Source organism: Mus caroli, chromosome 17 (assembly GCF_900094665.2).
Source record: "Mus caroli chromosome 17, CAROLI_EIJ_v1.1, whole genome shotgun sequence".
In the NCBI taxonomy this organism is placed as follows: Eukaryota; Metazoa; Chordata; class Mammalia; order Rodentia; family Muridae; genus Mus; species Mus caroli.
This window is the reverse complement of record NC_034586.1, coordinates 46864320-46885298: the sequence shown is the minus strand read 5'-3', so window position 1 is coordinate 46885298 and position 20979 is coordinate 46864320. Positions and strand designations below refer to the sequence as shown.

The following is a 20979-nucleotide window of genomic DNA, read 5'->3' as shown; positions in this document are numbered from 1 at the left end:
TCACACACCCATATATTGTATACTTGGTTCCTCCATGATGGGCACTATGCTAGGAGGTGGTGGAGACAGCAGGAAGTGGGATCTGACCGGAAAGATCTAAGCAACTTTTGTTGCTTAGAGAGGGAGTTGGTCAGCTTAGGTAAAATGGAGTCAGAAGTCAGAATGGCAGCACTTCAGACAAGTTCCTTTTATCAGCTCCCAACACTGTATGCGTGTGGCACCATCCCATAAACTGGAGTTTGGATGGAGTAGGGGTGAGGTTGTGGGTCAGCAAGGGCAGGTGGCCTCTCTCTGTGCTTCCTGTATGTGAGCCATTCTTCATTCTTCCACACCCTTCTGCCATGGTCGAGAGGAGCCTCTGGTGCAGCGAGCTAAAATAAATTACTGTTATAGATGAGTAAGTTTTACTCTGTTATAGAAGAGTAATTTTGATTGTAATGAGGCCCCATGAACACGCACCATTCTTAGCCTACCCACTTCCTGTTCATCAGCACAATTACGGCCTCACCTTCTGGTTTGTTTCTCTGGCTGCAGTGCCTGTCTCCTCATAGCTTTCTGGAATTGTGCTTTCCTCGGTGGCCTGATTTTTGTTGTTGTTGTTGTTGTTGTTGTTAAAAGAAACTTGTGTCCATCACAGAAAGCTAGAATAGCCCCAGCGGTCTTGCTTCTGCCTGATCCCTGATCCCGTTGCTTCCCTACCCAAAGCCTGCCTGTGATTCTGATCTCTCCTTAAATGTCACCAGATTCCATCTCTGACCTCATTCTCTTGTCATGCTTCTTGTTGTTGTTGCTGCTGCTGCTGCTTTGGGCTTCACTGGGTCTCCCTTTGCAGCTCAGGCTGGCCTGGAACTCTCAAATCTCATGCTTAGCTCCCCGAGTGCTGCCTCACGGGTGGGCATTGCTGTACCTGGCTTATCTCTGACTTCTTTCTCTGATCACCTGACCTTTCTTTGCATCCCAAGTACTGGATTTCCCATGTTGTGCATGTGCTATGTGACAAACTTTTCCTTGGAAGATACAACACCCCTCCCCGAACACCCCCCCACCCCAACCCCTCTACAGACCAAAGCAGTTGTTTGTACACTAGTATCCAGTTTAGTGAACTAACAATTTGGGGGCAGGGTAGATTATTAATAGGAATATGGATAGGAATTACTTAACAGGAGGAGCAGAGGGGACTCAAAAGCAACTGCATCACTGGAAAGCCCACTCCATCATGTGATGACCCTGGAGCTTTCTGTATAGCTGGCATGCATCTGGACAGATCCAGGAATCTCCTCTCCTCTATTGGGCTGGTTGGAGTCTCTTGGCCTAGTGGTGTTTGCTCCTTTTATAAAGCTGGAGAACTTTGAGTCAAAGGTTCCTCTTTCCCAGACTGTAACCTTTGGATTGCCCCCCAGTCTCAGGAGGAGCCACTGATGCTGCCTGTTTGTGTAAGACACGCGTCTGACTCAACTCCTTGGCATGTTTCTCTGGACCGATGAAGTGAAGGTTTAGCGTATTCTGGGCTCTCCATGGCCAGCACTGCCTTTGTGGATCCTCACCACATCCCCTGTGAAGGACTGCACCTATAGCCCATGCATTGTGTTCTCCCAGGACCCTCCTTTCCCAGCTATCCTTTCTGTGTAGGGCCTACCCATTCCTGCTACCAAGTCCCTGCTGAGCTGGATCTGTCCCTTCTCCACCATCCCTTCAGAGTTACTTCTTTTGAAGCCCCAGTGTCTTTCAGTTCATCCTGAGCACAGTTCTACTTCATCATATCATGAGTCTGTTCTTTTCCCTTCAGGGTCAGGACCAGATGTTGTTTTTCCTTTCTTAGTCACCGAGAAGAGCTTGTCCCAAGGTGCCAAGGACCAGCTTGGAGAGGGGTCCTGAGGAAGGGGTGTTTGGGAGCATCAAAAAGAGTAACTTGAAGTTAGTCACGGGGTTTCAAGCTGACAGCCTGGTGTTCTGCTCAAGACAGCTCTCCAGAGATCTCTTATCTCATGCTTGAAAAAATTCTAAAGGAGCTGTGTTTGCTCTGCAAGCAGTTCTCTCTGGGTAGTTCTCTCTTGTAGACTAAGGCCTGGTCTTTTATTTACATATCAGTGCAGTCATTTACTCCAGGTTCCCTTTTGATTATCCCAAGAATCAGCATTTTATGACCTCAGCCCCTTGATTCTTAGAAGACAGCAAGTACATTGTTTTTAACATGGCAAATGAATTCAGAGATCTACCTGCCTTTGTAAGCACAGATAGTAAGCTTAGGTGGGTGGGATCCAGCTCTGAAGTCATTTCTGCAATGCCTGGTCCTAAACTAGCTCTGTCCCAGTCTGATCTTGAACTTAGGAATCTGCCTGCCTTTGCAAGCACAAACAATAAACTTACCTGAGTAGGATCTTGCCCAGTGATCACCACTCCCTAAATCTCTTTATCCTACTCCTTAATATCTTTCTGACAGGCTGGCTTTTAGTGCAGCTGCCTCTGTTCTTTTAGGTCAGTGAAGCTCCTTATACAATCCAGTCTGCATCCTTATTTTTGCATAGTTGAGAAATGATAAGTTCTTGAACTCATGTTTTCAGATTTCTTTCCCACAGCCTTAATGGCTGTTCTGCAGGTCATAGCATTTACCATTTTGCTAAGGACCTTAGACACACCTTTGTCTCCTGTAACTGCCTCAAAACTCGGTGACAGGAAACCTCAGGGCAAAGTTCAAACCTAGATCTCCTCAGCTGTGAGGCTTGAGACCTGCCAGTGTGGTGGGAGCTTGCCAGGCAGAAGATGAGCAAAAGACATGGTAAGAAGGAAGACATTGCCATTCCAGGAAGTACAAGGACCTAGTCGTCAGACAAAACCCAGAGGCAATACTGTCTATGTGGGGAGCTGCAGTTGGGTTGGAGTATGGCCTTTGGGGACAGTAAGTCAGATGATACAAAGTCTTAGTTGAGCCTGGAGAGATATCTCTGTCAGTAGAATGTTTGTTGTTTAAGCACAGGATCTGGTTTTCATCCCCAGAACCTTTGTTAAAATGAAAGACATGGCAGCACTGGGAAGGCCTTTGGTTTTCTCTGGATAACTATCTCAGCTGAATTGGCGAGCTCCAGGTAAAAACGAGAAACCTCAGGTCAAAAACCGAAGTGGAGAGACACTGAGGAGGCCTGCAAGACTGACCTTTGACCTCTATGTGTGCTTACAACCTCATATACATATGCACCTGCACACAGGCATTAACATGTACAGGAACTCACATACACTCAAAAACATACACAGGCATGAACATGCACACACATACACATATATACTCACACAAATATACATACACACAGATGCACACACACCACACACACTCACAGACACTCACACAGATACACACTCACCGTTTCACACATATATACATACTCATGCACTCACACACAGTTTTAAACACATACATACACACACAGTATGCACACACTTCACACATTCACACACATATATACATATACACAGATGTACACATATAAATGCACACACACAGAGATACATATACAGAAACACAGATAAATAGATAGGCAGACAGACAGAGAGACAGACACACACACATACACACACACGTGCATGCACACAGAATCTAAATTGTTAAGCTGATGAATTTAGAGCCCTGAAAGTTTGTAAGATAGGGAAAGGGTGTGTATTAATGACAAAGTTGTATGGTGGAAAGATTTTTGTAAGTTTAGTTGGAAGGATGGAAGGGGCAGCATTAAGGGATTAAGGGAGAGGTCGCTGCTTGGAAATCCATGCAGTCATCAGACAAGGAGCATGTGGCCTCAGACAGGGTTGTGGTGGTGGGAACAGAAGTGAGTGGGTCATGAGAAATCGGGAGCAGTCAGTCCCGGGGACTGCCAGGCCCCTGGGCCAGGACATGAGTGGGCGCCCTGCCTCTGCCTAAAGCATCTGTTACCTGTGGAGCACCAAGAGCTAGGAAAGGGATGACCTCTCCTCCCATCTTTTTGTTGTTGTTGTTGTTTTTTTTTTTTTTTTTTTGAGACAGGGTTTCTCTGTGTTCCCCTGGAACTCACTTTGTAGACCAGGCTGTCCTCGAACTCAGAAATCCACCTGCCTCTGCCTCCCAAGGGCTGGGATTAAAGGCGTGCGCCACCACTGCCCGGCCTCTCCTCCCATCTTAATTCATTCACACTTTTATTTTCAGAAGCTGTGATTGCCTTGACAGGTAGTGACTGGGAAATGAGATCAGAAACAAGAGAGAACAGGCACAGAACTAGCCTGTGAGCCCTAGTGCTCAGTGGGCATACTTGGCTGCATGCAATAAAACACACCCATACTAAGTATGTTGTGTCGATAAATGAAAACATCTTCAAAACCACTAGCACATTCAGAATGGAGAACTTTGCACAGGCTGTCCTGGTGCTCATGCGCTTGGCGTGCAGCAGGCTGTCCTGGTGTGCCAGCAGGGGATGCAGGGGTTCTGGGTGGAGGCCCCGGACAACTCCTATCTTCTTTTGCCTTTTATATTTGCTTCACTTCATTTCTGTTCCTCCCTTTCGAATGGCACGTAAATGACACCTATAGTGTGCCAACCCTTGTGTCTGGCTCCTTTCCTCTGACCCTCTGACCCCTTCTTTCGACTGTTACAAGAGTCTGATCCTTCTAGTTTCCGGCACTCACTAACACCACTTGATCCTTCTCCTTTTGAGCACTGGACTAGGTCCAGTTTGGGGCTTTTAGGAGAAATGTTGCTGTGAACATATGTGGACAGGTCTGTGTGTATGTGTGTGTGTGTGTGTGTGTGTGTGTGTGTGTGTGTGTGTGTATGTGTGTGTCTCTCTGTGTGTGTGTCTGTGTGTGTGTGTGTGTCTGTGTATCTCTGTGTGTCTGTGTCTGTGTGTCTCTGTGTCTCTGTGTGTGTCTGTGTGTAGATAAGTTTATGGAACGAATACATCAGGCATAGGGTTGTTAGGGTGTTTGGCAATGTATGAATTTTAAGATGCCACCTCATTGCTCCCCCAAGTGTTTGAGCCTTTGTACATTTCCAACAGTGATGCAGTGACGGTGGGAACAGCTAGCTTACTTATTTCCATGAATTAGAGATATTTACCCTGTCTCTGATCTTGCATTAGTCTATCTGTCTCTGTCTCTTTTTCTCTTTCTCAGACAGGGTAGCACCAGCAAGCCTGGAATTTTCTAGGTCATTTGGGCTGGACTCATATTTGTAGCAGCCTTCTGCCTTAGCTTCCTGAGTGCTGGGATTACAGGCATGTGTTGCTCATTGTGCCTTACACGTGTGATGCTGGAGAGGGAAAACAGGGCTTTGTCCATGCTAGGCAAGCACTTGACCAGCTGAGCTACATCTCTGGTTCATGTTATTATCATTACTGTTACTATTACTCTTATTATTACTCTACTACATATATTAATATATAACATATTATATAATTATATATATTCCTTGAAATGCCAGCATTATGTAATATATTAATTATATGTAATATATTATATAATATATTAATTATCACCATATAATATATTAATTACACAATATATAATTATATATAATAATTATTATTTTAATTTTTATTGTTACAAAGAAAGAGCACCCATATAAGGCAGGCCTAGCATCTTTCATGAAACAGAAAAGTAGACAGAAATAGAACTTGCAGAGGTAATGAAAGCAGTCGGCATTTGGAGCCCTGATGCCAAAGGTTGGTGGAATAGGCCCTTTGTTCTGAATGGTGCCCAAATGTTCCCACCTTCTCTGGGCTTCCTGAACCCCTCAATCTCTGGACTTTGATGGCAAGCAGAAACTAAATTCAAGAGCTTCCACATGAAAAGCTCTGTCGTCCTTTTGCCTCGCAGCCTGCACCTTCACGGTCGCCTCCTTCCCTCCTATCCCTGTAATCCTTTCCCATGATACACAGCACAGTTCCCATGACCACATTTTAAAAATTCCCCTCCCTGTGGTTTTCCTGTCTGGGGCTCCGTAAGAGCTGGCCTTTGGGATTTTTCTGATATTGTGCTGACGAGGCTTATACTTGCCTGTTCGCTGCCAGGCTTCCATCCTTAAATGCTGTGTGCGAATTTTGTTTGGTGGTGATAAGAACACAGGGGACCTTTTTTTGTTCAAAACATGCATGCCGTGCAATGAATCATAGACGGGTCCCCTGTCATTTAGCTTGCAGTGTGGGCAGCGGCAGCCCCAAACACCACTACAAAAGCAGCCCAATCAGTCTGGAATGTGTCCCCCTATAAAGCCGTGGTCCCCCGACAGCTGGGAGAAAGACTGATCCTGGGTGATCGGCTACAGTTTTTATCACACTCTGAAAATTAATTTATCACTATGAATGTTATTACTTGGCCGCAGGTTGCATCTTTATCGGTGAGTTGAGCACCTGGTGCTTGCCCAGGGGCGTGATGGCTGTGAGGGAGAGTTAGAGGATCAACACAGCAATGTCCAGAGTCAGCCATGGTGGCTGCATGTGAGGCTTTTGGGACCCCCAGATCCCCATGCCCTGCCTCAGGGAGGGATCTGATCCAGGGAGTCTGAGGCAAGACCTTCAAACCTTCATTCTCCAGGAGTGTCAGGTGTGGAAGGGCTGCTGGCCAAGGACCACAGTTGAGGACTTTCAGAGCTGTACATCCTTTACCTGAGTGGACGTGGGACCACCGGTGGCAGCTTGTTAATATACATACACTATGTTTAATAGTTACAGATCTACCTAGACATAAACCATCGTACATTTTACTTCCTTTAAGTGGCTTATTATCTATTTTAGAGGACATAAGGCAAGCCAATACAATTATTCTCTTAGAAACGTTTTTATTATATTTATTACTTAGTGTATGCGTACGGTCACACATATATCATGCTGTGTGGTGGGGAGCAAAGGACAACTTGTAGGAGTCAGTTCTTTTCCTCCCACCACATGGGTCCCGGGGATTGAACTTGTGTCTTTGGGCTTGGCAGCAAGCACCTTTATCTGCTGAGTCATTGGCCACAGTTAATTGATTTCTGTATTCTTGAGACCAGGCCACATGGTGTAGCCTTGCTTGGTCTGTAACTCATTATGTAGACTAGGCTGGCTTCCAGAGATATACGTGCCTTTGCCTCTTTAGTGCTGGGGTTAAAGGCAGGCAACACCATGCCCAACCCAATACAATTATTTTAAAACTTTGTTTATAAACTTGTCATAGGCCAGCTGTGGTGGTGCATGCCGGTAGGATTTGCTGAAGGAGGCAGAGGCAGAGGGATCACAAAATTGTCACAAGCCCCTGCTGTGTGCCAGTTCATCCTGGAAAGGGCCCAGGCCTGGGTAGTATTGAAGCTGTAAGGGATGCAGCTGGGGCTGGAGTTGAGCAGGTAGGCCTGTGCCACCATATGAGTGGACAGCCTAACAGATGATGCTCCAGTGGATGCATGGGTCACAGTGTGCAGTATTCTCTCCACAACCCCCAGGGCTGCTTGAGCCTCCTGCAGTTGTCTCTGTTCCCACTCTTTCCCCCAGACCACTGTATTCGAGGTAGGCTGGGGATTTCTAGTCCACAGCTGAGTGCTGTGAAAGTTCACCATCCTTCTCAAGGAGCACCACCCAGAGGTAGGCTTTCAGGAAGCCCCCCAGAAAGGAGGCAACTTCTGCTGAATTGGAGGAGAGGGTGGTTCCAGATCTGCCTTGTGCTGGATAGGGCCACTTCTGTGCCGTGATGGGAGCATTGGGGCACAGGGTCAGGGGAAAGCTGTGCGTTCTGGTCCTGGGGTTGCTGCTGGGAGAAGAGCGTGAGTGAAGAGAGTGGGTGCTGGCTTTTCTGGTGCCAAAGCTACCTGAGGTCCTAAGAGGTCTTGGGGAGATGGGGTGGGCACAGGGAGCACCTGGAGTTCACATACAGCTGAGATTTGGACCCAGGGTTTCTCCAGATGTGGTCCCCTTCTTGTAGGAATACAAAGTCTCGGTCCTCTCTCTAGACACCATGAAATGTAAAATCGCCCCTATGTGATAAATCCTGGCGATGCTTCTGCTACTTCTTCAGTTTGAGAACAACTGGGGTAGGGATTCTTCATCTTTTGTGGAAGGGTTCATTGAGAAACTGGACAGAAGGTGGACGAGACTAAGGATTTGCAAGGCGGCTATGAGACAGAGCCCGGCGGGGCATGTGAGGAACAGGTCTCTGGGGATTTTGGTCTTCTGATAGCTTGCTCTTAACTCAGGAGCCTTGGGGAAAGTGAGCGTCTGACCCTTCACCCTGGTTCAGAGCTGGAGTCTGGCACTCGGAGCTCTGCTCAGCACATATGACCTCCTGCCCAGTCACACGTTAACATCTAGACCGGTGTCTGTTTCCAGTTCTGTAGCTTTCACATTTAGAACTAACTGCTCACTCCAGGGATGGTCCAGCAGGCCATGGCTAGCTAAATCAGCTTCAGACCCTCTGTGGGAGCCATTGCCTTGTTAAGGTCTCTACTGCCTCTTTCCTCCTACCCTCAGACCCCACTCTTATTTGTTCTCTGCCAGGCTGACCACATCCCACAGAAATTACCTAGGGTCCATAATTAGGACAAGTATGAGTGGACCTGGCTTGCCATGCCAGGCATTCATGGGGTTAACATCTGACTAGGATGTACAAGACTGCCCAGGACTGAGAAGCTATGGAAAGCAAAGATAAGCAGGGGTGAGGCTTGTGTGCCTTGCAGGAGGGTTCCTGGTGAGAGGGGGTTTCACCATGGGGTTCTTTTAGCCTGAGCCTGGAGGACTCTGAAGTGTTTGTTGAGCACCCACAAGTAAGGGAGGTATCATAAATGAAACCCGCAGGAAGGGGATGGATGCCTGTGATCGTTGCTTCCTTGAGAGGCAGGCTTGTGGCCTGGCTGGTGTCTGAGCCGAGGCTTCATTTTCCACATCCTCTAGGCCTACAGCTGGTTCTGTCAGTCATAAGCCATAACGACACACAGCTCTAAGGTCAGCTGCACTGTGGCTTTCCTGGCAAATCCTTGTAGGTCACCTGTGTATTGTGACAAGAGCCACAGGTTTGGGTGACAGGACAATCATGAAAATGTTGAGACCTCCCTCTCTCTCTCCCTCCCTCTCTCTCTCTCTCTCTCTCTCTCTCTCTCTCTCTCTCTCTCTCTCTCTGTGTGTGTGTGTGTGTGTGTTTGTGTGTAAACCAAAGGACAATCTCTAGTTGTGTTCCTCAGGGATTGTTACCTTTTTTTTCCTTTTTGACAAGGTCTCTTACTGACCTGGAACTCACCACTTAGGCTAGGAGGGTTGACCAGTAAGCCCAGGGGTTCTCCTGTTTGCCTCCCAACGCCAGGATTACAGTTGTACACGACGCCGCTCTGTTTGAAGAGACTACTTTGCTTACTAAGAACATGAATGTTAGCTAAGAGCCTGCTGGAGTGGGTCTGTGGCTTCCCTTTGTCACTTGTTCTAAGGTAGGACTAGGGTTGACTTGTAGCTAAGATTTAGGAGGCCAGACATAACCTTGGGTGGGCGAAGGTGGTTGGTTTGTAGTCTCAGCTTTTTAAACAAAGCAAAGTTCCTTACTAGCTGCGGGAACTTTATGACACATCCCTTACTCATGCGTGCTCAACAAACACTTCAGGGGGTTCCCCAGGCTAAAAGAACCCCATGGTGAAACCCCCTCTCAACCAGTAACCCTCCTGCAAGGTACAAAGCAAGGTCAGACTCCAGCTTGAGTCCAGGGAGACATTTTTCTTTCCTAAGAATTTGCTGTGGCGTCCAGGGAGCACCGGTCTCTGAAACCGTCTGCCCCAACCAGTGCAGTTTTCAGACCAGTTGCTTAGTTTTTCTGACTGGTCTTTAGATTCTGTATCATCAGTAAAGGGTGAGGCAGAGCGTGTCTGGATAGCTAATTTTAATTTGGGTAAAAGCCACCATTGGGCATTGTGACGTTGTTTATTCCTGCCTGGTTTTGGTTCTAGTTCTAGTTCCTATATTTGCCAAGGGTCAGTTTCTGTTTTGAAGACTTACGCAAAGAGTTCAGTTGCATCGTGACTTGCAAGCGGAGGTCCTGGCTGGGCGTTGTGCTACAAACAGACCTTGCTTTTAAACAGAATATGCAAATTCTGCTTCCCAAAAAGGAAATTGCTTCCTATGAAAACATCACAAGGTTGCAGATTTGGGGAGATGGATGAGGTACTGTTGAATGACATGGTTTAAGCCTTGTTCTTGGTACTAACGTTGTCCTTCCATGATTCCTAATGGGGGTGGTGAGATTAGCTTTAAGGAGGCTGGCCATTCTCAACTATCCCGTCTCAATGCAAAACTCTTAGTGCTCTGGTCCCAGCCACTCTGAATCTAGATCAAGAAGCAACAGGTAATCTTGTGTGCAGATAGACTCTGGGGTGAGCCTGTGTGGGATCCAGGCAGTCAAATTCAAGAACTCAAGGCTCCCTTCAGTAGGTGAGATTCCCTAGTAATGACTGTTATCAGTGAAAGCAAAACCAAATGGTTGTTTTCTGTAGAGATCCATAATAAAAGCAGCCTGTCATGATAATTTTTATCTGTTTTTGCTAAAGTGGAACAGAAAGACCAGCAAGATGGCTCAGTGGGTAAAGGCAGTTGCTGCTAAGCCTTAATGACATGAATTTAATCCCTAGGACCTATGTATTGGTAGGATAGAACCTTTTCTCTTGTACGCTGTCCTCTGACCTCCACATGTGCACCATGGCATGCGTACACCTTGACAAAATAAATAGATAACTGTAAAAAAATTAATAAACAATATTGAGTATATACAAAACAAAACAAAACAAAACAATTTTTTAAAAAAAGAGTGGAGTGGAAAACAAGTTATTGTTTTATGTATGACTTGTTACCAATATGACTTATCCTTTTATCAAGATCTGACTTTATCCAATTTCATGGGGGTCCTGTCTCATTTTCTTAGTGTATATTAACTATATATAATGATGGTTTTGACCGTGACATTGTCATGCAGGTAGACCATGCCTTTTTACCCTATTTATCCCATTTCAGAATTATCCTAAGTTTGATCAGATTTCACAGATTGTTGACTTTTGGAAGAAAAGAGACTTTCTCACTCGTGTGAGATGAGTTTGTGTCCTTGGGATTAAGCCTAGAAAGTCACTGTTTTTGCTCTGTCTTTCAGACACTTGCCCTTGGGTCATACATAAGTAGGCAGAGCAGACTTCCAGAGCTTAACTGTAACCGAGCGTCTCTCCCATCTTGCCGTAAAAGCATGCTCTTTGGGGCACACATAAGATTAGTGGGGAGCAGGATGTGCCAGTTGCAGATAGGGTCATTGGGCCCTTTTAAGAGGAGGGGAATATTGCGGCAGTGGTGGATCTCTGAGTTCAAGGCTAGCCTGGTCTAAAGAGTGAGTTCCAGGACAGAAAGGGCTACACAGAGAAACCCTGTCTCAAAACACAAACACAAAAACAAACAAACAAAGAAAACAAAACAAAAAAAAGAAGAGGGAGTATTTCAGGCCTATCTCATGGGTATAAATTCAGCATTAGTCTAGAGGCATGGAACTCCATGGCTTGAGGAATGAAAGCTGCTTCTGATACCAGACTGATCTGCTTTCTAAGGGAGTGGGCCTGCTTGTTGGAGTGGTGTGTGTGTGTGTGTATCTTCCTCATACATAGACACAGCAGTGTCATTTTGAGAGACATTAGCCTTTACTTCTTGTTACCTGGTCAATCCTTGCTTGCTTGGATATTTGTCTGCTGGTGGCAACTACAGAAAGGCCCTGATAATCCCACACCAAGTGTGTAATCTTTGAACACATTCAACCAAAGCTCAGGATACCCCAGAGCTTCAGTCAAGCTGGTGAGCTGTGCTTTTAGACTGGGCTCAAGAGGTCTATAGAATATACTCTGGGGACATGGTTTGGAGTGTTCAGTCTGTTAGGGCTTTCTGGTGAGAAACAATCTTTCTAGCCATAGCGAGAAGAAGCTCAGAAAGAAGTTATTGATGCTATGTCTACTTGCCTGGGTGGATAAGAAGGATGCTGGGGTTGGAGGAAGGTCAAAGGCTTCCTCTCTGCTTTGCTGTATCCCCCTCCCCCATGGCCTTCCCAGTTATTCCCCTTCTTATTACAGACTGATTCATGCCAATGTGTCGATGATAACAAATGTTTAATCCTCTTTCATTGTGGCTTACTTTTTTAAAGTGATGATGTTTTATTATTCTAAGAATTTCATAATGCTTATAAGATGCTTTGATAGGACCCACCCACCCCAACTTCCTTTCCTGCAGTCCCTTCCCTGTCTTCTGACCATTTCCCCTCACGACTTAATGTGCCCCCTTTTAAAAGAAGAAAACCTACTGATTCTCCTTAGTGCTGCGTCTTACATGCATAGATGTGGGACCATCTACTGAAGCGTGGGTAACCTCTCAGGCTCCCTCATTCCCCCAAACCGACTCTTCGTCAGGAGCCACAGGTTGCCAATAGCTCCTCAGTTAGTGGTGGTATAGATCGTGAGACCCTTCCCCATCCATCTCGGGGTTTTCAGCTGCCCTGCCTAACTTCACAGAGATCTTGTACATGCAGTCGTAACTGTGGTGAGGAGCCTTGTTGTGTCATGCAAATAATGTTTCTCTAAAGACATCTACTTCCCTCTGGCTCTTACATTTTTTTTTCTTCCTGTCCACATCAGTCCCTGAGTCCTGGGTGGGAGAAGGCATGATATAGAAGAGATATTTCTGTTAGAGCTGAATACTTCGCAGTATCTTCTTCCCTGTATGTTGACGGCTTGTGTGGCTCTGCACTAATTACCATATACAGAAAGCAGCTTCTCTAATGAGGGTTGAGAAAGGCACTGATCAATGTGTACAAAGACAAAACCTTTTCTTATTTATTTATTTATTTGGCTCCGTATCAGATATGGGTTTCTTCTTTCTGAGCAAGCTTTAATTTAAGCAGAAAGTGGCGGCTGGTTATTGCCAGAACGTTGCCATCACTAGTGCACCAGTGGATGCCCACTGGCACATCGTGCCAGGTCAGTTGTTACTGGAGCGTTCTAGGTACACACCTGGGTATGACTGTTGAATACTTTTTCTCGACCCTGTATGAAGATCCTTCTCTCACAAGTGAAAGCTCTCAAGTAGGGATGGAGCTTCCAGGTTGGTACCCAGCTTGATTTCTTTTTTCCCATGTCCTGTGACTCAAGTGTGTGAGTGTCTTCAGCAATGTGATCTTCTGGCAGATAAGCAATGGCAGTGTGTGTAATGTTTGGGGGGTCTGTAGGACATCTCACCGTGGATTCTTCCTGTGGAATTCCTATCAGTAAGTTAGATTAAACTAACTCAAATCCAAGAGAACTTATCTCTGAGGTGATTGTTAGACGCTAGTGTCCCAGAAAGGGACACCTATCACATTTTACCCCTTAACTAGGAGGAATGCTAAGGACCCCACTGAGCTTGGACATGGCAAACAAAGGCAGCTTTAAAGTTAGGCTTCTCCATTCATTGCTGTGTGACCTTAGTGGGTATCCATTAAAATCCATGTTCTTCTATAATTCCTTCCTTGGAATATGGGTGGGACCCGCTGACCTGCTTCTTGTAGGTAGCCTGCAAGAGAACAGTGATTTCCATTTCTGAGACTGAGTTATAGAAGGACCGGCTACCATCATGAACTCTCGCATACTCGCTCTGAGGGAAGCCATGCTGTGAGCCGGCCAGCATTTCAACAACACACAGGAGCTGATTCCTGCCAGCAACCACGTGTGCGAATTTGGAGGTGAATGTTCTTCAGTGGAGCCTTAAGGTGACTTGAGCCATAGCTGAGCACCCGAGGCAGCCTCCTTAGGGAGCGAGCCCAAGGCTCCCAAGCTAAGCTGCAGCTGGGCTCCTAACTCCCTGAAACGGACAGATCGAGAAGTAAAGTTGGGATAATTCATTACACTTCACTGCATATGAACACAAGCAGTTTAGTTAAATGAAGTATCTATCCCTGAAGTGGAAATTTTGAGGGTTCCTTGGAAAGTCGGTTGGATGGTGTTTTTCAGGGGCAGACATGCTCGGGGAACGTTTTGTTAAAGTGGACATAGGTGTGAAAGGCTAAGGAAGGAAGGTTTTGCTGAAGCAGACACAGGAGAGAGGATTTTCTGCGCAAGCAAGCACGTGAAAGGACACGTGATGAAGGATTCTTTGCTAGCAGCACTATGTGTTGGTCTGCCTTACACTGTGTAGTTGAGCTGCATTTGTCAGGACTCCATAGAGAAACACACCAAAGGACTTACGGTGGTGTGCTGCAGTTTCTTGCTGCTTCTGCGGACTAGGGCTGCTGGATGCACGTGCTGAGGTAAAACCCCTGCTGAGGCAAGGCACGTGGAGAACACGTGATGCTTGGAGGGTATAAATGGGACTCCATGGACTGAAGGAGACAGAGCCAGCTGTGCAACACCTGTGGGTCTCTCATCATCCCTCTTCGCTTCCCTGAGAGAGGCACAGCTGAGAACTTCTCCTGGTGGCCATGTTGGTCCCTCCCGCTGACTCAGACTGAGGCTGAGGCCTGGCTGTCTCTGCTAGGTCGGGTCACCACTGTTGCTAACCCGACTCTACTGAACTGGACTGCTGGTGTATCCGTGAGGTATTTGTGACTGGACTGAGCTGCTGCTGCCTGCTAACCTGTGAGCTGAACTGCCGATTTCCAGACAACACAAACAGGAGTTGCTCCAAAGAACCTTCCTAAACAGGTCCACTTCCTCCATATTGTTTCTTTCCAACTACCTCTGGTGGGTAGTGGGCTAACAGGGAGGTTAAAGTGTCTAAGAACCATCATTAAAAATAAGGTTTGAAAAAAATTAAAGTTTCAGTCCCTGTAAGAGGATGTTTATGAGGTAGTGAGACCACAGGGGTCTGAGCCAAACCTGCCTGGCTTCAAAATTGCAACTTTGCCACTTCCTAGGTGTGTGGTCCTGGGAAAGTACTAAACTTCCGGAGTGACTTTGTTTCCTCACCTGCGGATGGGAAATAGAGGTTTCAGCTTCCAGCTTCTGTAATCCAGGAAGACTGGCTAGAAAAGGGAGGGTGTGGGTTCTAACCAGAGCCGTCCACTCTCTCTGCCACAGTGAGCGGAAACAAAGGGTATCACTGCTAATCTTATGAGACTATTGAATTGCTTAATCACCCCCACCAAGTAGTTCTGTCCGACCAAGGGCAGGTGTCCTGCTGGAGGGGCAACTGTGAGGCCCTAGCAGCCAGTATCTGGGGAATAGCTGCCGGGATTCATAACAAGAGTGATTTCATCAGTGATGTGGGCCAGCCCAGGAGCTAATGATAATGGTGTGCGTTTTTGCTTCTTTATCTTTTCTTAGGGGCCAGAGTCACACACCCATTGCATGTGTAACTCACACCACAGGCTTGGAGAGCAGGGCTAATCTGATCTCCAGACTCAATCATAGGTTTCAGCTGGCTTCTAAATTGCTAGGCCTCCTCATTTCTAGTCAGAGGAGTCAAGACTTGTGACATTTAAACTTACTGACAAAATGCACATGCCCTGCCTGGGGTTAGCTTTGGAGAAGACTGGACGTTAAAGAACAAATGACTAAGGAGTTGGCGGGTTGGGTATCACAGTCTCCCCACCCCATGACACCCTAGCACACAGCCTGGAGAACTGCCCTTCCTGGGTACCAACATGTGATGACTCTGGCGCCAGGAATGGATGTGGCCCTCACATCTTCAGGCTTTTTCTCCCTTCCTCTCCCCCTCCCTCTCCTTCTTTGTTCCTTCTCCTCCTGTCTTCCCTTGTCTGTCCAGCATCCTCATCCCTCCTGCCTCCTGCCCATTTCCCTCCCTTGCCAATCCATCGTTTCTGTTCCTCTATTCTTCCCTAAAGGATGCGTTAAGTTTTTGCCCTTGCTCAAATAAACACCCTCCCCCAAGCAACAGCCGGTCTCCTCGGCTTTTGAGTTTCTCGTGTCTTGCTGTCTTCACTCTGTCTGCTCTCCAGCAGGAAAATAAAATTGCATTCGATTGACAGGCCATCCTGCTGGGAGCTGAGCCATATTACACGGTTTCTGTGTGTTCCTGGTTGTGATGAAATGGTGGAAAATCTCCAGCAAGCCTGGAACAAGATAGGTGCTGGTAATTCATCTTGTATCAGCGAGGACTACATAATTTACTCATTTCTCCCTATTAAAGCAACACTCCACACACTGTAGCAGCCGGCCCTGCATGAATAGGAGTGTGCTTTAATGGGGATGCCATTAATAATTCACCTTAATAGTGTAATAGTTGCCATTTTTGTGACCAAAAATTTGTCTCAACCCCTGCTTTATGGATGAAGAGTAGGATCAATTAATATTGAGTGGCGGCAGCCCCCCTGCAGAGAGAAAATGGAACATCTTCCTGTCCTCATCGGCCTTGTGACTAAGAAATAGCTTTTCTTAATTGTATGGAACGGAGAAACCCGGGGGATGTAATTCATTTCTCTCCAGCCTGCGATGCAAATTGAAAGTAAAGAAAAATAACCCCGTGGCAGAGCAGAGAGGCTGAGGCGAACTGGAGGATTGCTGGGAACCAGCACAACTTCCCTGAGATGGCATCACCTTTGACTGGCACTGACCCAAGCACATCTGTAGCAGGCCTCCCCAGCGAGCGTCTCTGGAGAGCCATTTGCCTGGAAATCTCTGTCCCAGGCCTTCCCTGGGGGGCCCTTTCCATCCAACCCCAAAGTCTGCTCAGAGCTCCTTTCTCTGTGCTTCTTGCTCTCCCTTCCTGCTTAAAGCACGCGCTTGCTAACACATCTTCCACTTCCTGCTTTCTCTATGTGCAACTCAGCATCATCTTCAGTCTTGCTGTTTTATCCTTTAGCTCTCATTTACGGGCGCTCCCATCCATAACGTAAGCTCTCATGATGGCCAAGGTCGCCACCGAGTCCTTAAAGCCTCAGGGTGGAGACTTTTGAGTGTCTGAATGCGACAATGATTCATGCAAACCATCCATAGTGATGATCAACTTTTAAAGGCTCCGAGTGTACAAACAAACCTGCCCTGAAGGTGTCTTAGTGTCAAGTAGATAACACGGTCTCAGTTGATCCTCTACATGTTGTTTGGTGACATTATCCTAATTTGTTTGTGCCACTCCACTGACTGAGCTCAAGGATGGGTTAGACCCTCAGCCAGGGAATGAGCAGTTCCTTACCTATTGCACCTCCTTTCCCTGGCTGAATTTGAAGTACCTCTCAGTCTTTAGCATCTGTAATATCATGGAGTTGATGAGGCTGGTACTTGGAGGACTCATGAACCCTAGGATGAAGGCTAACACAAAGGGTGAGGACCTTCTCCTTGTCCCCTCTTCCCTACTGGACGAACCTTGGGACTCAGCTGGCAAGGGAAAGATGCAGGTGCCACAGCCTCCTACCCACCTGCACATCAGAACCAGGAATGGCGTCTGGAGCTGGAGCCAGCAACAGGTTGACATGCCCCGCTGGTCCCCAGATGGACGCATAGTCCTTTATACCTCCTTCTGCTTGGTGATAACTCATCACAAGAAAGTTCTGCCAAGCAAGATGCTTTGCACACAGTCACTCTCATGGTGGAAAACAGTCCCAGCCATTGTGACATCTGTCCCTGGGTGGCCTAGATTATCTTCCTGACTTAGTCGGAAGCATGCAGGTTTCAGATGGGATTGGTAGGTGACCTGCCATGCTTTGGGACAGATTGGACTTGCCTCTCACTCTCATCCTTTACTGTCTGGCTTTCTCACTCTTCCCGAGTTTCCATAGATGTTTACTTGTAGATGTAGAGACACTTGGAGAAATCTTGGGCAGCCAGGCCCTTCCTTGCTCCCCTGCCCATGGCCGGAATTCAGTTTCACCTTCAACACTGGGTCAACCTCTTTCCCCACAGCCGGTGTCACAGCCACTCTTTTTATTTTCTGTTTGTGACATTGGAAACACAAAATGACTAAAGCCAATGCTATGTCTGGTGTACATACACGCGAGCGCACGCGCGCGCGCGCGCACACACACACACACACACACACACGGCTGCACAACAGACCAGTGCCACCAGACTAGGAGATTCCAAACTGGTATGCCCCTGCTAGGAGGGAGGGGCTGAGCTGAGCTGCCCCCCATCTGCCCACTGCCAATGATGTTGACTTGTGTATTTTGGCTATGGGAGAAATACAGCCAACATGTTTTATATTCCTATCCTGAGTGTGTGTGCTCTGCCTTCTTGGCATGTGGTACTATAAATGGCTTCCTAGGCAATGTTGCATTGACACATGGTTCTGTGGTAAACCACAAAAAACCGTGTAGGATATTGTGCACAGGGGGATAGCTACAGCACTTTTAACTTTAACACCATACTGCATGGTGAGGTAGAGTTTAAGAGGAAGCTCCTTTGTGTTTTTTCCACCTGCCTCTCCTTGACTATTTTAAAGATACAGACTCCAGCCCCTTGTTCCCAGCACCACCAGTTGCAGGAGGCTAGGCAGAGTCAGTCTCTGCATCTCCTGTGAGAGGGAGGCCCACAGCAGCCTTGGCTGAATCATGGGCAGCAGGCTATCGGTCAGTCTCATCTCGCTGTGTGTTAGAGGAGAGCCGGTGGACTAAATCAGATCATAGCTTTGTGTGGCCAGGCCTGGTGGGAACCTGGCTTAGCTGCGCTGTGACCTTCTGGGAGGTACCTGGCTCCTGTGTGTTCTTTGTAAGTAAAATTCTTGCTGCTGTTGCCATTTGATGGAGTCATCTGAAAAGACATGGGCTAGGCCCCCCGGTGTGACCCTAGTGAACAATGCCATTTTATTATCTTGAGTCTAGAGACATGCAGCTGTGAGGACTGCATTTCCTTCTGAAACAGAAACAACTATGATGGTTCTGTTGACCTTCCCTCTGCTGAAAAACTAGCATGTCGGGCAGCAGGTCAGCATGGAGTGTGGCACTTCCAGGGCACCAGGATGATGGGCATTGGCAAAGGAGAAGACAGTGTGTACCAGCTGTTGTGTTACAAAACTTTTCCTGGGGAGACACAGCCCAAATGTCTCCCCATCTCACATAGGGATCCGTTAACAGACCAAAGTACAGAACCACTCCAGTCATATTTGATGAACTATTGAGTGGTATTGGGCTATGGGTGAGGGGTTGCTTGGAGGAACAGAAAGGGCTCCAAGACAGCTGCATCACCAAGGCTGGCCCCAGCACAGGTGATAGCTCATGAAAGACTGAGAAGTCCAGAATGCACCTTGCAGCCTGCAGGTAGCACAACAGAGAGGAGCATGTCCCTTCCAAGTGACTTAATTCCAAACCGCTCTCTGGCTACTGATCTGGTCTCACAGTCTTTGTAGCTTGGCTTTTCTTCTCTGACAGGTACACTCAACTTTTATTGCTCACTCTGACGGGGGGGGGGGTGGAGGGTGAAAGGGCAGAGGGGTTGGGGGTTGGGGGGGTCAGTTTGGTGGTGGGGGTGGTGCTAGTGGATCTGGTAAGTTTTAGGAACTTCCTGAAGCTATTTTGAACTGTTTGCTTTCTTGCTTAAAGAACTTCCTGAAGGATGGGATGTTGCGATCTCATAGGAAGCCATAGAACACCATTTCTTACATTCTTTTTATCCTTTCTTCTACAATTATCCCCCAGCCTTGGTGGGACCCTGGCTGTCATTATCCACCTGTATCCAAGAACTTGGTCATTGTGCCACAGGATCAGGGTGCCATGAGGAGTCTCTTGTTCTCCAGAGAATCTCCAGCCATTATGAAAGTCAGACAACAGGGTGGGACTTTCCATCCCAGTCCTACCTTAACATCTCCCTGTCCTGTAGTCAAAGCATTCAAATGCGGTGTCTTCAGCCAAAAGCTCTACTGTCTAGTTATACTGGCGTACAACCAACAGCAGCAACAACAACTTTTATGGTTTCCGGAGTCTCAGGGGCTTCCCTGACCAACAACTCATAGGAGGGAGCCCACCCCTGGCAGTGGGGTTTTCATTCAGTATCCTTATGATCTCTGCAGGCATCTCTTTTCACCTGTGTAAGATACCTTTTGGATTTCTTTTCCTTTCAGCTAATCCAGCCCCAGTAGGGATACAAGGTAACGGCAGTGGGGACTGTGCATGCTTGCCTTTCCAATGGCCTTCCAAATCTACACAACACTTGGAGGTTAGCATCATGTTACTTCCATAACAACCTTTTCCCGAGCATGGGCAGGATATGATGACATCCTAAACCACCCTCCTGTAACACACAGTGGAAAAAGATAGCCTAGGAGAGGTAACTCTGAAAGCCTGTGGTCATCTGTTCTCTGCAAAGGTGGTGCACAACGAAGAAGATGCTAAAGTCAAACATAAGCAAGGTCTAACACAGCACGGAGAGGTTCCATCCGTTCGTGTCAGTTACTTCCTCTGTGGAAGCATGGCTAGGAAGGTACTAATTTAATTAGCTCCCTGTAGCCTTCAGTCATTCTCTCTGAGCCATTACGTTGACATATCATGGAGCTGCTCTTCCACAGAGTCTCCTTACATTTCTCCACCCTTTATGAACACAGTAGGCCTCATTTAATCTGTTCAGACTGCCTCAGAGCCAAGGAGCATTAGACCCTGCTCACTCCCTCTGCTGCACTTGCTGGCTTCCTGAATCAGAAAGGCCCTGGGTTGGCATTGAGACTGTAGCTTTTACCTCTCCATCCACTATACATGGCTGTTGGGGAAGTTCCTACCTACTGCCTCCACCCCGAGCAGAACCTTTTGCTGGAGGAAACTGCACCCTCCTTAGTCTGGGGTATAGTTTCCCACCCCTGGGATAGGTGTAATCATCTTCGCCTGTATTGTTCTATTGCACATGAACGGTTCTCCAGGCTTTCAAGCCACCCAGAGGCCTCTTGGCATGCGTTTTTTTTGTTGTTGTTGTTTTTTGTTTTTGGGGGGGTCATTTAAAAAAACAAAACTGTATCTGAGCGCAAATCCTGCCACATTTGTCCTGGAATAATCCAGGCAGACCACTCCCCTTGCCTTACCTTTCCTTTTTAACAACTCCTCTTGTTTTTTCTTTTACTTTGTAGATATCATTTACATGGTGGTCTAAGTCAC

The 20979-nt window shown here is 47.1% G+C and overlaps 1 protein-coding gene across 2 annotated transcripts in view; it reads left to right on the top strand.

Annotated features, from left to right (window-relative positions):
• Positions 1 to 20979, top strand: part of Rftn1 (raftlin, lipid raft linker 1) — a 198139-nt gene that overhangs the window by 28252 nt on the left and 148908 nt on the right. The window lies entirely within an intron of this gene.